Source organism: Clarias gariepinus, chromosome 1 (genome assembly GCF_024256425.1).
Source record: "Clarias gariepinus isolate MV-2021 ecotype Netherlands chromosome 1, CGAR_prim_01v2, whole genome shotgun sequence".
Taxonomy (NCBI): Eukaryota; Metazoa; Chordata; class Actinopteri; order Siluriformes; family Clariidae; genus Clarias; species Clarias gariepinus.
This window is the reverse complement of record NC_071100.1, coordinates 23,202,788-23,219,226: the sequence shown is the minus strand read 5'-3', so window position 1 is coordinate 23,219,226 and position 16,439 is coordinate 23,202,788. Positions and strand designations below refer to the sequence as shown.

Here is a 16,439-nt window from a genome sequence, read left to right as displayed (position 1 = left end):
TGGATGCCTCAGATGTTGGACTGGGAGCAGTATTAGCCCAAGGAGAGTTGGGGAATGAGCAGCCAGTGTTGTTTCTGAGCAGGAAACTCTTTGAAAGAGAGAGACGATATTCAACGGTGGAAAAAGAGGGTTTGGCAATTAAATGGGCTGTGGACTCTCTAAGATACTATCTGCTCGGAAGGGAATTTACTCTGCAAACGGATCATCGATCATTAAAATGGATGCAATCGATGCAAAATAATAACTCTCGAATACTGCGCTGGTGCTTGGCTCTGCAACCTTATAAGTTCACCATTGAGCATTGTCCAGGTAAGAAGAATTTAATTGCAGATTACCTATCCCGCTTAAGTGACTAACAATGCCCAGAAGGGGTAGTAGGGAGAAATGTGATACATGGAGTATGTTGAACATGAAATAATGGTCTCACCAAGTTGTGTTTGAAACAATTTTTATTAATTTTATTGTTTTTTTTTACAGTCCCATGGAAGGTGCACATTCCAGTGTGACTGCCTTTCATTTGCTCCTGTAAAGTGGTGGTATTTCTAAAAGACATTGTTAGTTAAAATAGTATTTTTGCTTGATATTCATGGTTTTCTTTGTCTTACCTTTTCCTGTGAAATAGGAGGGGCTGGCCCGCAAACAGGAAGCCCTATACATGTCATCCATGTGGGGGGGGTGGAGTCTAGTCTATGAGAATTTGAAAATGTATTTAAAATGTTTGTCTTTTGAATTTCTCGGTATTATCTTTCTGAAAAGAGAGTTTGAGAAAATGTATAATGTAATGTTTGTATAATGATAATGAAGATCATGCAAATTATTGAGTGAAAATTTATGTATAATGGAGTTGTCAATCAAAAGTAAGATTTGCTGTTATTGGCTTATTTGAATTGGAGAGGAGGGGCCTCAACTATATAGCTTACATTGTTGAGTCAAACGAGAGAGATCTTTTTTTTTTGTTTGTTTTGGGTTTTTTCCCCCTGTAGGCAAACAGCGTTTCTGTTGGGTTAGAAGCCAATTGTCTGTTACCTTTGTTCTCATCTTACCCTGCTCTAATTCAACTGGAAAGTTAACCTGCTGAAATCTTGTTTGGTACCTGCTGATGTCAAAATTAAAAAAAACATTATGAGAGATTTCTGAGTTTGTGCTTGAGTTGCTGCCTAAGCCTTCCAGATCAAGAACGGTCACACTACACACTGAGATTGTATTTTATTTAAATGAAATATTTTGAAAAGTGTACAAACATCAGCTTTTTTTTATATCCCCCAGGTTGAGCTCAGGCGATATAGTCATGGACGACGGTGTGAAGCGGCGAGGAAGATCTGCAGTAAGCAATCAACTCTACTTAATGCAAGGAAAGTGGTTTTGACATCACGCCAGTCTACACCACCGGGACATCTGAGTCAACGCCTGGCTCTGACAGACGTACACATGGGTTACACATTCTATATGTGACCAGGATATTTAAAAAACATTTTTAAAAAGGCTTGTCCAGAACCAGCACACACCCGGACTGAGCTTTGATACAGAGCTTTGATACAGAAATCACTGGCAGTCATGTCTCTCTCTGTAAGTGTTTTTATGTGTTTGTTTGTTGTTGTTTTTTTATTATTGAAAGCACATAGTCTAACATGCAGACTTTGGTATTTACCGTTCACCGCTGTTAAATCCCCTCCTGTTGGGACCAATCGTTTGAAACCCCTCCGGGAGAGAGGAGGAGAAGTGATCGGGGCTCAGCTTGTCCCAGAGTAGTTCAACCCAGTGAAAATGAGGGATGACAAAAGGACCCCTAAAACCGGGGGACAGATGTGGAACCCCCTCCCCCGCTCATTCCTCTCGTTATCATCTGTTCCCTTTCTCTCTCTCTCATCTACGTATCGACTCTATTGTGCTTTAATAAAAGCAGCCAGGAAAGTCACACTTACCATATGTATAGGGTTAGTAACCAGTTGTCAGTCAGTCGAGCCAGTACTGATCTTTCAGTGGCTCTAGTAAAGTGTGCTGATGAATAAAAGTCATCCCTAACAACCTGCAACCTCAGAGTAGCTCATTTGACTTCATGACTCTATTTGCATAGACTATTCTGCATAACCCTAATACTGCAGATCTAATGGAGAGTCGCCCGACACATACCTTTTTTTTCGACTGCGAAACCTTAGTATCTGTACGCTCAGAAGTAGGTTTTAACACAGAAAGCATAAAGGCATCATATCTTTTACAGAAATGGCTCGGATTTATTTAACAGCCTCCGAGAATACACTTAACAGCTGTTCCTAATTTGTACACCTTCTTAATGAATTGAAGCCACTTTCTACAATTAGAAGTAATGGAAAGGAAGAATTGTTTTTTATGACCTCCAACAGACTTTTTCCAGCTTCTGTCGGTTTCTGTTTGTCAAGCAAGCAGAAAAACAAGGTCATTTTATCTCATGGCCAGTTGTTAGTGTAATCTGCTGAACTCGTGTAAACTGTAGTGTTATTCTGTATGAAAGGCCGTATGTTTGGCTTGCCTTGCTGTTTGTCCTCTTGGTTTAGTCCTGTTCTGCCAGTAGAACTTGTGCAAGTCTAACCGGTGCAGTATTTAGCTGAGGTGGATCTCTGCAAAGTGAGCTTGGCTAAACTGACTTAAGACTTTTTAAATCCGAACACATTGGATTTACTTCGCCAAATTGTGTTATGAATGGCATTTCTGGTATGCTGGTGTGGTGTGACACGGCTGACTGTCCCTGCATATGCACTGAGTATCCACATGTACAACCAAGACTTGTCTTCCTTTTAAAACTTTTAATGCAGCCAATTTCTTCAAACTTTTCCTGTACTTTGCATAAAATAGTTGAAGTTTTAGGTTTCTCTGATTGATTTCAGTGATTGCATAAATTTTCTCTTACTTTATCGACTTTAATTTAAATTTGAACTTTTATTTTACTTTTGTAGTCTTTCCAATGTAGTTTTTTCATCGCTTTCCTTTCCCCCTAATTGTAGTAAATACAGTGAACACCACACCCCCTTTTTGCTTTTTATCACTCTGTTCCATGTCTAGATTTGTATCAGTATTCTCCATGACTATGTTTTGTCTATTTCTATACAACAAATTGTGCCAATCTAATTCTATCTTTCCTTCTTTGTTCCATTTTTCTTTCTCAGACGGTGCTAGCAAAGGCGTTATATGATAATGCGGCTGAGAGTCCAGGGGAGCTGGCTTTTCGGAAAGGTGACATCTTGATGGTGCTGGAGCAGGAGCAAGATGGTGGGCCGGGGTGGTGGCTCTGCTCCCTCCACGGGCGCCAAGGCATCGCCCCTGCTAACCGCTTACGGCTCCTCCAGACAGCACCGGATGCCCACCGTGCCCCCAGTGTGGACTCAGTCTATCTCTCTCCAGTTCAGCAGGGACACGTTAATGGCTGGACGGAGGGGTTAATTAATTAATAGGGACCCAGTGTATCTCTCTCCTTCAAGCCTAGCTGAAGGGGTGTAGCAGAGACCTGCAGGGGCATCAGGATCTGGTAGTCGTCCACGCTCCCACTCCAGCTCTGGTGCTAGGCCACGGCCAGAATGGGCAGATATAGGAGTTGAAGGACGTCCACGCTCACCTTCCCTTAGAGGACGGACAGGAGAAGCGGGTTCAGTATATCAGACTCCTGCCACAACAGCACCACTAGGGGCACCTTACAGATCGCAGGGTGCCTCTGATTCAGTGTACCTGTCACCCAGTGCTGTGCCCAGATCTACCGTTGAAACAGGAAGCGAGGCTGCTTATCTGAGCCCAAGAGATTCAAGCATCACAGGCCATTCAGATGCCTGTTATTTGGTTCCTCGGCCAACTGTGGCAGTTTTACCAGGTGAGGATTTTTATCAAACTCCGGTTAACATGGCTTCAGTGCCAGTGCTTCAAGACGGAGTAACCAGTCAAGTTAAAACAGGTCAGGAACTTCCAGGAATGTACCAGACCCCGAGTGCACCAGGGACAGCCATAACTAGGACTCCACAAGCCGAGCGCAAGCTATCTGCTGGGTCTGTTGTGGTATCGGTTGCCTTGGGACAAAATGTAAACACACCCCCAACAAGCAGGTCATCTGCCAGAGCACAGGGTCAGTGTGCCACTCCCCCGGTGGGTCGTGGAAAAACATCACAGGTTTCCGTAAAAGGATCCCCTCTTGTTGTGCGAAATGCGGCCTGCCAATTTTGGACGTAAGCCTCCTCCACCAGCGCCGTCGGTTAGAAGTGTGACCCGGAAGGATTTACCTCAGGGGCAGGCAACATCATCTGCTGCAAAACCCACTATGCAGGCAGGTCCTCCTACGGAGACTGCTAAGGAGGAGAAACAACGTCAGATAAGTAAAGATGGTGGGAAGAAGAAGGACATAAAGATGATGAAGACGGAGTGCACACTTTCTGATGATGGAACACATGGCGATCAGGTAAAGGAAATTGTATTGTTTTACACTTATTCCATGCTGTTTCAGTTTCACATCATATTTAAATGTTAATAGTTAAATAGGACTTACCTGGAAGATGTTTGTATCGGTAGATTACAATGGACGTCTGCTGTTCTAGTGATTGTTAATATTGTTAAACCAGACTCACCTTGTTATATTTATTTAATGCTGTCTTTATATTCATCAACAAATTTTTGTTTGGTTGAGTTTATCTAGGTGAACTAGATAATAGATCTTGCAGCATTTAATACCTTGGAAGTGTACCAAGATGCATGGTTGTTGTTTTTTTCTCTTCTAAAGTGAAACAGTGTTAATTACTGTTAATTACTCATAGTCATATGAAGCTCACCAAAAAACAATCTAACTAACTAGCTGTTTGCTAGCTACTTGTACGAAAGCTTGTTTAAAATCAAATCACATTGTCTGTGGAGCATCGTGTCACGAGCCAGTCTGATCAACCCAGCACATCTAAGTCATAACTCCTGCTAATACACTCTGCGCCAATGGCGAGAGCACATCTGTTACCAATCAGCCAGGGACTTTAAAAGTAATGCAGAAAGCTCCTCACCTTGCCGATGTATCTTACTACGTGCCTCTCGTCTTGTTTCTTCGTGAAATTTCCTAGTGTCCTGGATTTGTGTTTTCGACCTTGCCTGTTTTGGATTTTGCTTTCGTGCTTCACCTTCCGGATTTGCTCACTTTGGATTCGTCTATGTGTATGACCTCGTCTGTTTATCTACTCTGAGTTTGGATCACGTTTTGGATCATATAACTTCTCTCGCGGCTGGATTACTGGTCACCAACTTTGCCTGCCTCTCCGACCTCGACTTGCACTATTCCTCTCAGGCTGTGTGCGCGCGTGTGTGTGCTTGCGTGCACTTTCGCGTTCGCGGAGATCGGACGAAGGAGTTTTATCAACACGAGTGGGAATTCACTTTCTGCCAGACACAAACTCCTAAAACACCAAACACTGCATTTACACACACAAATTCTCATCCTCCACCCACGCATCACAGGAGACTCCCGCTTCACCTTCGACTTCCGGACTGTGGGGTTCTCCCCCCTACGTCATCGACCCGCCTCCTTTCACGTCACAGGAGATTCCCCATTCATCCCGTTCTCTCACAAGCACCTTATTCTCCCCTTCTCCTATCTCTTCTACATGTTAAAACTCCCTTGTGCTTTTCAATAAAGAAAAAAAACACTTTTAGTCTGCTATTGGGTTCACCCTTCTTCAGTCCCACGCCTGACAGTATGATCTTTTAAAAAAGTGAATCAGAAATCATAAATGGATTTTTGGTCGGTTTGTGTTTTCACATTTGGACCCCATGCTCGTTTCCAAGAACACTTGATCTTAAAGTCTGGTTTATTTTGATTAGTGAGAACACAATCTTTCCAAGTCTGCTGCAAAAAGTGGTCTCAAGAACAATACAGCATATTTGGGCAAAGATCAAATTAGATATGGAAGCCAATTGTACATGAACACGAAAGTAGATAATCTCTTACTGTTTAGACGCGATGTAGGTTCATGCTGCCACATATGCTGTATCAAAGAGTGTAAATAGCGAGTGTACCTGAGAACAGAAAGCAAAAATAATGTGAACACTGGCCAGTTGGGTAGCGTGGGGGCAATTGTTCCTGGGCATGGTACAAATCACTTGTGTCTAGTGTGAAAACGGCCTAAATTGTTTGACTAAATAAGTGACTAGTTTTTGCTGTTCAGCTTTTACAAGACTTGGATTAGTCCTCATGTTCTTTTTCCTTTGTACAGGTGTATGACACTCCTCCTACAAACAGATGGCAGCAGCCAGTCCCCGCACTATCTGCCGAGGAAAGCGAGAGCATCTATAACACCCCTCGTGCTGTCCCTTTACACAATGAACAGGGATCAGAGGTAAATGTGCGACATGATGCAGTTTCCATGTAAAGTGTTCTTAATTTATCAGCATTTCAAATTGTTCATTGTTCATATAATCACTTCCCAACAGCAGTTATGCCTCTCTCACAAGCAAAGAGTCATTCCTCCATTTCAGGGCCACACCTGTTTTTCACTGCTCTGAGCTAATCCCTTCTGTCTGTCGCCTTCCTCTCGTTCAGCTGGTCACACCCGTCTGTCTTAAGAGGACTTGCTGGTGTGACACTCGATTGCAGCTACCACAGTTATGCCTGAAAAGTTACCCCTTTTTATCCATCTCTAACAGAAGTATCATTACATCTATAAATAAGTAATTACTGCTTACAGAAGTTTAATGACACACCCTGTTAATCCAGAGATTCTTTTTTTTTTTTCCTTTAATAAGGCAGTGGAAAGTACAGCCTCCATGTACGTGCTCTTATTCAGGGCCAACATTAAGCCACAAGAGCTCCCAACAAGGCTGCTCAGAGCCTGCGTCATTGCAGGGAAAGCACATAGAGCCAGCTGTCTGTTTGGAAATTACAATAGTGAAGAAATAGAGCACAGTTTAGCCTTTATACACAGCCCCCAGTGTTAGGAAGATGGGGAAAGTTCAGCTTTAAAACAGTGACTTTGTGAAAAAGGCGATTGTTTTCAACATAGTGGCAGCTATGATTGACAGATGGCTATGGGGGTATAATAAGAGCAATTTTCTAGTTCATGTGAATAACATCCTCTCTCTTCTTCTCTTGTTTCCTCGCTCTCTACTTCCTTCTTTACACTTTATTATGTGCCAGATTTATGATGTTCCCACCCATGCTCTGAATCCACCCTCAGACCTTGAGCAGGAGACCTACAATGTCCCGGCATCACTTTCACTAAGCGAAGACATAGAAGAAGACGTTTACAGTGTCCCCAGTCTTCCAGGTCTGCCTTTAGACTCTGGTGAAATGCCAATGGAAGCAAGGGGAAACGCTGAGGTTTACTCTATTCCAAGTCCTGGAAAGTCGGAACTGGCATCCGAGGATTTCTCTGAAGCAGATGGAGGCATTTATGACATGCCCGCTCTCACAGTGGACATTCCTGCATGCCGTCTTTCTGCATCCAGCACCGGGTCGGGTGACATCCAGTGGAAAAGCTCTCTCTCGTCTCTCGTACAGTCAGCTCTAAGCTCCGCCTCAGTCGCCGCCACACCTTCACGGGACCTGGCCGCATCGCTGGCCGAAATTTTGTCAGTATGGAAAGCAGGTCACTCTGGCGATATCCCACCTTCTCTTCAGCAGGCATGGTCTCGTCTTGCAGACCTCCTTCCTGCACTGTCGGTGTGTAGTGCATCTCCTACGGCTGAAAGTCTGCTCACAATGGTCCGCCGAGCTCTTGAGGACTCCTCCACCATTTTGCAGAGCCAAACAAGACCGCGTCTGCCCTCTCAGGAGTCTCTCTCACGGAGGCCACTTCCCGCGTTGCCGGTTGCAGGGGTGAAGCCCATGTCAGGAGGAATGGGGTCTCGCAAGGGTAGCTGGATCCAGGAGCACCCGCTCCCTCCTCCTTCTGTTCCTGCATTTCCGTTGCCTCCAGCGCCTGCATCACTTTCCCTTGCTGGAGAGATGAGTGAGGACGAGCAAGGGAACGAGTATGCAGGGATCGGGCTAACTCCTGCACCTCCAGTGTACCCTGCAGGAGACAGCGTAGGATACGTCAAGCTGCAGGTTAGGACATGGCTTTATTGTGTCACTTTCATGTCACATTCCAGAATGCTTTGTCACTATAGTTCCTGCTATCTATTTTCTTATTTATGGAAATCCTGTTTTGTCTCCTTCCTGAATAGCGGTGTTATCGTTTAAAATTTCATAGTATGATTTCACAATATCATGTGATAAAATCACCCATTTAAAACACGCAATCCGGTGGTGAAATGTCTTTGTACAAAAGTCACTTTGCACGTCCTCGTATGAATAACAAAAACCAAAAGTCTTCTAATTGTTCATCTTCCTTAGTGGGATAGTATAAAATGGTATTAAAAATGAAAATGAAAATCAATGTGGCTGCAAGGAAAGGCAGTACACTGAGCCAAAAGAAAAAAAATCTGCCTAGTGTGTCGGTGCGTGGCGCTCCTTAGCGTGAAATAGACCATTGTTTTGTTTATTTGTGGTCATTAATGGCACATTTCTTTTTTTGTGCGCTTGATAGAAGTAGTGCATGATAAAGTCATGCTAGAAGTGGCAGCGATGTAATATGTTTACAGCAGTAGCAGCTCACAGAAAGTAGAGCTTGCTGTAGTCTGGGTCTGGAGGGGGTTGAGAAATTTTGAGGGAGTTGCAGCTGAAAACCAAAAATTAACCACTAAAGTAAGAAGTAGGGAAAAAATTGACAAACAGTAATAGATGGAATTGCATTTTTAACAGAATTTTGACAAAGCAAGCAGTGAGCAAACTGTGAAGTCTGGTCACACTGTGTCTTGTGTCACTTTTTTTGATACACTGAGATACATCTACAGCTATTCGTACAGATTTTTAATAAAACATTTTTAAGTTTTATATTCTGTTTCTTTTTCCCTTTAATTATCTGTGGAAGCAGGAGAATTTATGTGAGATTGTCGGGTGTTGACATCATTTCCCATGTGACATTAGCAGTAGATGTTTTCTCAGCTTCAAGGCCTTTTACTTGACATCTAATGATGTGTTTTTCATTATACTTGACAAGCAAAATGTCTTGTTCAGACTGCAGGCAAATCCGAGATGTTTCACAGATCTGATCTTTAGGACTGACTGTCCACACTGTTATTTGAGAGTGATCTGATCGGATTTGGATCTGTTCAGACTTGCAGCTCAAATCTGACACAGTGGCAGGCTACCTGCATTGGTTGCCGCGGTAACGATGCCAGAGGCGTGGATACACTGTAGCACGTGTGATGTGTGACGTCAAATACTGGTGATTTATAACAACAGAAGGATAACACGAAGGTCAATATCATTGTCTTATTGGGGTCCATTTCGTCCATTGCCTTTCTGCCTGTTTTTCGACCATTGATCTATGTCCATACTACATGATCGCATGAACTCAAACTTCTGCATCACATTGCGAGTGACATAACGAACAGTATGAACTCTGATGTCAGTGGGTAGAGCATCCAGACTGAGACACATCTTAGGAATCCAATCTGAGACCACCACTGGATGTGGTTTAAATATATATTTTTTTATGTTTTACAGACTACATGAAAGCAATCTGATTCAAAACTGGTTCCAATCTGGATAAGCCAAAAAATTTAATTTGTGCTGGTATTGTAAGGCCTTAAAGTGTTAGTTTTTTTCTTCTCATCTCAATATGAAACATGAAGCTGTGTACACTGCATTTGACCAGTCAATTGTCACTATTTCAAGCTCCATCTATACGATAGCTATTTAGTACTCATAGTGCATCAATAATGGTAACAAAAGTCCCCCCAGGAACCCACAAGTAAGTTTCTATGTGGGTTATGCCAAATACATATTATAGAGTGTTTCTGCTGGATTAAATGATGATCATGATGAGATGTATGTTGCTGAATATGGAATAGAATGGATTCCACTGTTGTTTGTCATGCTGCTGTTAAGTAGTTTGTGTTACGTTAACTGAGCTTTGATTCTGTGTCCTAATCCAGGGAAAGCCTGAGCCGCCTCCTGACTCACAGGCTGAAACTGGCACTTTGCAGGTCATCTCTACAAATGTAACGAGAGTGAGCAACAACACATACAGACATTCACAAACATATCCTTAGTGGAAGTTTTATGTTTGCACAACCCAGATCTGTCGTCAGTAATTTACAATGACTCTTTATCCCCTCTTAGTTTAGATGAGGATTATTCATTTCATGTGCCATCATAATTAACAATTTAATTGCTGGCAGGGCAGGGCAGTAGAGAGGAATGTGTTTACAATGTGTTAAGCAATGTAATTGCTGATTGTAACACTGCTGGTATTTTTGCACAACTGAAAATCTGGACAGGAATCATACAGAACCTCAAATGGCCTCCCATAAGCACATGTGAGAGATAACAGAGGCTCATGACTTTAGTGATGTATAGAGAAATGTAATAAAAAAACAAAAACGGTACACATGGGCCCATTCTATGGACAACGCACTCTCCCTGGCGAGACTAGATCATTTTCGATGCTTTACACATCAACTGTCTTTTTTTACAAAATGTTTTCTTGTTCCAGTAGACATTTCTGACCACAGCATGGTACAGTAAAAAAATTAACCTAAGAGTGCCTACTGACATCTTAACAGTGCATTTTTAGATGATGGCAATTTTACTGAGTCTTTTACTTGTTTATGAACCAGCCTTAAATCACAAAAAACTTATTTTGGCTCTCTGTAGCAGTGCTGGGACATGACTAAAGCACAAATTAAAGTATTTTGTCAACAGTACACTCTCAATGTCACGAAAGACATCTATGAGAGCTCTAGAACCTGAAATAGTGAAAGTACCCAGACCACAGGAAAATGACGGCACATTAAAACCCTCAAAAACAAAAAAAGCCACAATGATTGACCTATTGGGCACTGCAGCACAGGGGGCGCTGGTCTGCTCATGCTTTAAATACTTTGCTGAAATGGATGCTCCTTTCAAGTTCTTTTTTGGTCTTGAGCAAAAGAAAAGAATCCTCCATGCCATGCGATTAGAATCGGGGGATCTTGTATCAGGGCCCAATGAAATTCACAAGCAGACAGCTAAAGCTGTATAGTAGTGAGTGGTCATAGGCAAAACCTACCAAAGCTGTCAATGCAAGCTGCCACAGATATGGACACCAGACATGGATGGTCTCCTTGTAGAGTTTTACAAAACTTTCTGAACATTAATAGGGCAGGATGTGTTGGAGGTTTTACAGGACAGTGTGAATGGGGGTAAGCTCCCAGTGAGCTGCAGGAGAGCCGTCATGACCCTACTGCCAAAAAAGGGAGACCTGACACACCGGAGGAACTGGTGCCCGGTGTCACTACTGTTCACTGACTACAAACTAAGACTGACAAAGTTAATGGAGCAGATCATTCACCATGACCAGACCTCACCTCTGACATTATGTTTGAACTCCTGCATCACTGGAGGTCCACCCTAATGTCAGAGGAAAGAGTTGAGCTGATGGACTACAGAAGAAGAAAAACCAGAAGAGGAGCCCTTTCCACAGCTGATCATCACTCCAGACCTAGACGGGTACAGCAGCCCCCTCCTGGAGTGTAGGGCTGAGGGGGAGATGAATTTTGAGACTGTGCCTGGTCAGGTTCTGTACAGATCTTGTGTTAAAGTCATAAACAAGAAACACTGAACGGGAAGGTAGACACACTATGGCGCAATGGACCTGGTTTTAAAAATCGTATTGAACCAGAGTGGAGGGAACTGTTTAAACCTGCTGAGCTCCAATGGAAAAAATTTACATGGATACATCTCTGTGAATTCTTTTATCTCTATTTTAAATCCCAAAATCACAAAAGAATGCCTCTTTTGTTCACAGAGAAAAGCAGTTTTTCATGCTTTTATGCATTTTTCCAGATTGTGGTTCTTGTTTGATCTATTAAAACATTTTTTAAATCACTGCATGTGAATTTCACCTTTCAGGTTTTTATTTTTGGTTTTAAATCCATTCAGAGGTACAGATTCATATTCCAGCTTATTAATTCCATCGTTGGTCAAGCCACAATGGCAAATAGACATGAGCAGGAAAAACAAGCTGGCACAAAGTTAAGACTGCGATACAGACAAAGAATCCTAATTGATTTTTATTATTACAGAAATATGAAAGACATAACCATGTTCAATATGGTGTTGTGAGACTCTGTGCTCTGTAGAAGAAATTATTTTTGCACCAGAGCTAAACTGAAAAACTTCAACAGCTATATATGTGTCATAGGTGATGTGTGTGGGCTTTTAGAAAGGTGTATAGGCAGAGGTGATCATGTGGGAAAAGTCTTTTAATAAAGGAAGACAGCATAAACACTTACATAAGGGAAATAAGGGACAGCAACACCTAAGAAAAACCAAAGGCTAAGCAAACGGGATCTACACTATACGATAACTAAACTAAACCTGAGCTATGCTAGGACAAGGAGTTAAACATGACAGGCTAAACATGAACTAAATACAACAGGCTAGGAGATAACAGAACATACTAAGACTAAACATAACAGTACATAAACAGATCAGAATCAAGACCAGAACAAACCAGGGGTCCGTTCTTCGTACGTCGCTTGACACATCCGAGATGAATTGACACATCCGAGATGAGATCATTGTGCTAATTACAATCCGGCTAAATCGGTTCTTCGAGCTCACCTGTTGTTGATGATTAGTTTGGCTGGATTGAGTTGTCTAGGATTATTGCGCGTTCGTGCGTTGGTTTAAAAGGCGATATGCATCGACAGTAGAAACACTCATCACAAGCCCTTTGATTGGTTGACGAAATGGCAAAAGAGCGAGCGCATTTTTTTTCTCAAGCAGAGCAAGAGCTTTTATTAGAAGGTTACGGGGAATTCCAAACTTTAATAAAGACTCCGGGAAACACATCAAATGCTGCAAAAGCCAGAAGAGAGGGCTGGCAAAAAGTAGCGAACAAATTAAATGCGTGAGTGTTGCCCATGTTACATGTTCTTTGATATTTTATTTAGATACTGTGTGTATGTGTGTGTATATATAATGATTATATATATATATATATATATATATATATATATAATATGATATATTTAATATTATATCAACTCCTATTTGTATTAATTGTATCTCTTTGTCATCTTTAATGTCAGAGCCAGCAGTGGACCCATTCGAACATGGGAACAAGAAAAAGTAAAGTACAAGAACATCTTACAAAATGGTAATCTTTATCGTAGTTATTTAGATTTTTCTTTTAAGACACTGGCAAATCAATGTGTTACATGATTAGCAACCAAGAAAAGGCGGAACAGAAAAAAAAGGTGGTGGTCCCCTCTCCCTATACTCCAGCAGAAGAGCTAGCCCTGGATTTTAATAGTAAGAGACCAATTGTGGAGGGCATCCCTGGGGGTAACACCTCCTTAGACCCACAGCCAGGGACCAGCAGCAGCACCACCTTTATTTCAGGTAATTGATTTAATTTGTATTGGAAAAGTACAACAGCTGCAATGATTTCTAACTACCTTAAAGTCTAAACAACAAATGTGTGTTAGTCAGTTGAACTGTCTTAAATTATAAGTAAGAATAAATTAATACTACATTTGTACATGAGCTTTGGATGACTTACAGTATAGTTCATGTAATGCTGTTTTGCCACTTATGTGCAGTTCGAAACAACACGCCCACACTTTTACCTGTCCCACAAGTGATGTCTGAAGCATGTGTAGTAAGTCAAGAATTTGTGGTGTTTTTTTTTATTATTATACTGTAGAATGAGTACAGTAGTTACTCAAATAGTAGTTTTATTATACATTTGAGTTGAGTGCACACCTTTTTGTCATGACCTATTTGTTTCCATTGCACAGGACAGTGAAGAAACCCTGTCTGACGAGTGTCTGGAGGAATTACTTGTAAGAATGTATGATACAGGTGTATGTATCTTTGTGTATGTAATATGACAGTAATTTATTATTTGTGAGGTGCCGGAGTCTCCACCTCAGGAGAGGTCCACAGATAGGGCTCCAGAGAAGCCGATAGAAAGTGCTCCAGAAGACTCCACGCACAGAAGTGAAACTGAGGTGCCCAGTGTTATACTTGTCATTGAATTTTGTTGGGAAAGGCACATATTGAGGTGTCCCCATTTAGTTTTTCTGTTTCCATTTTTGTTTTGGGTTTAGTTTTTTTTACATTTTTTTCCCCTTCACAACTGGCACAGAGTGACATCCGCTCTTTGTACAGAAGAAACCTGCAGCTTAAAAATGAATACTTAGTGCTGATGAAACGGAGAGTGGAAGGACAAATTGATGTGGATATTTCAATAAAAACAAAAAATAGCACTTGAGATTCAGTTGCTTCAAAAGGAACTTCACAGTAAGTGATGTGACTTTCACACATGGTACCCTACTATTGTTGACCTTGTATAACACTCTCTCTCTCTTTATGCAGGCAAAAGATGAAAGATGTGATGAATTTCAAATAAAACACAAAACTAGTAGAATATAACTATTTGTGCAGTGTTCTTTTATTTTGTAAATACTTATGTGAAATGATATTCCACAATTCTGTCCCGTGCAGCTTTTCCACTAGGTTGATCCAAGTGCACTGGCTGGAGGTCATCATCAGGATGCACCTCCACCACAGGGGTCCTCTCCTTTCTGATGGTGGCGATGTTGTGTAACACAGTACATGCAACAGTAATGTCACAGGCCCTGTCAGGTGCAACCCTCAGACTTTTTAGACACTGAAATCTTCCTTTCAGTTGCCCAAAGGTCATTTCAATGCGTGCCCTTGTCCTAGTTAGAGCTGCATTGTATCGGCTTGTGGACCTGGGTTTGGGTCTGGGAATGGAGTCATGAAATACTGCCTGCAGGCATAACCCCTGTCTCCAATAAGAACTCCATTGTAATCACCTGTTTTATGGGAAAAGTCCATTATGTTAGCCCCAGCTTACTGTAAGTGTACGTAAAACATTGAGTTTCACTCTTTTTTATTTCCCTTACCACGTTCAAATCGTTGGAACAAATGTGACTCTCTGAAAATTCTGGAGTCATGCACTGAACCAGGCCATTTGGCTTCCACATTCGTAATGTGGCACAAAGAATCGCACACCATCTTAGAAATCAGTCAAATGCATACTTAGTCAAAGGCATACTTTTTCATTCCATTACGTTTAAATAGTCCTTATATAAACTTACCTGCACATTAATACTGTGAACACCCTTTCTATTCACAAAATCCCCTTCATTGGGGCCTGGTGGGGCCTTGATAGGAATGTGAGTGCAGTCTATGGCACCAATCACATTAGGAAAGCCTGGGGACACACTTCATACTTATTGGAATGATCTTAATTGCATTATTTTTTATCAACAATATCTATACCGTACCTGCAATGGCAAAAAACTTCTGTTTTACAGCCTGGGGTCTTAAGTGGCTTGGGAATAACACATATACCCTCACAAACTTTTTGAGTGCCAAGTAAACTTTGCGAATGGCACGGCAGACAGCACTTTTCGCCACGTTCTCTGCGTCTCCAACGGTGTAAAGGAAAGTGCCACTCGCAAAGAACCTCAGGGCAATACACACAGTTTGTGCGGTTGTTAACGCTCGACTCCGGCGAGATGAACATTTCACATGGGGGTTTAACAACGAAATTATATAAAGGATACCCTCACGAGAAAAGCGGTATCTCTCAATAAGTATATTGTCATGCTGTGCCAAAGGATCTTGTCTATCACGCAATACACGAGGAATTTGAAAAACTCTGCGAATAATCCTCGCACCTTCGGTAACCGGCTGCTCTCTCATAAACGGACAAGACATGGCTGCGACAGATTTAAGAAAATTACCTCCACTTATATAGACGCAATCGGGGGATAGAATGTTTCATATTATTAGACACATACGGCGATTAACACACGAATGATGACCACAGTCACACACCTGAATACATATACTGTATGTATAAATACATCCATATATATATATATATATATATATATATATATATATATATATATATATATATATATATATATATATAATTAGTTGTGTATATATATATATATAATTTTAGTAAACAAAATTAAAGTGTCTTGCATATATACATAGATAGTTTTATTTTTATTTTTTAAATTATATATATATAATTTTATATATATATATATATATTGTAGCGTTTTTCACCGTCACGCAGGAACTTGGAGAGACGAGTGAGCTTCTTTGCTGCCCAATGCAAATGGCTGGGAGTAATTTATTTCTCTTTTCAGCACGTCAACACAAAACCACCACATCCAACCTCCATAAAACACACATCTAACCACACACACACCTTCGGCCGAAGCCACTAACTTAAACACCTTTTCCCAACAGGGTGCACGGTAGACTACGTCAGAGAGCTGTTCCAGTACCGTGCAGGGCCCCACCCAGTGAGACATAAGCTTAGGGGAAAGCCCCCTTTTCCTTCCAGGGGAATACACCCAAACCT

At 41.6% G+C, this 16,439-nt stretch overlaps 1 long non-coding RNA gene and 2 pseudogenes across 1 annotated transcript; 2 read left to right on the top strand and 1 right to left on the bottom strand.

The window, feature by feature from the left end:
* The first annotated feature begins 1,280 nt into the window (after positions 1-1,280).
* On the top strand, positions 1,281-12,867 carry LOC128524633 (breast cancer anti-estrogen resistance protein 1-like; annotated as a pseudogene).
* Positions 12,868-13,283: 416 nt separating this feature from the next.
* Positions 13,284-14,248, top strand: LOC128524778 (uncharacterized). Its single transcript, XR_008360616.1, has 3 exons — positions 13,284-13,423; positions 13,624-13,682; positions 13,822-14,248. It is a non-coding gene; the product is annotated as an uncharacterized LOC128524778 (long non-coding RNA).
* Positions 14,249-14,492: 244 nt separating this feature from the next.
* Positions 14,493-15,885, bottom strand: LOC128520769 (putative nuclease HARBI1; annotated as a pseudogene).
* Between the last annotated feature and the right edge of the window lie 554 nt (positions 15,886-16,439).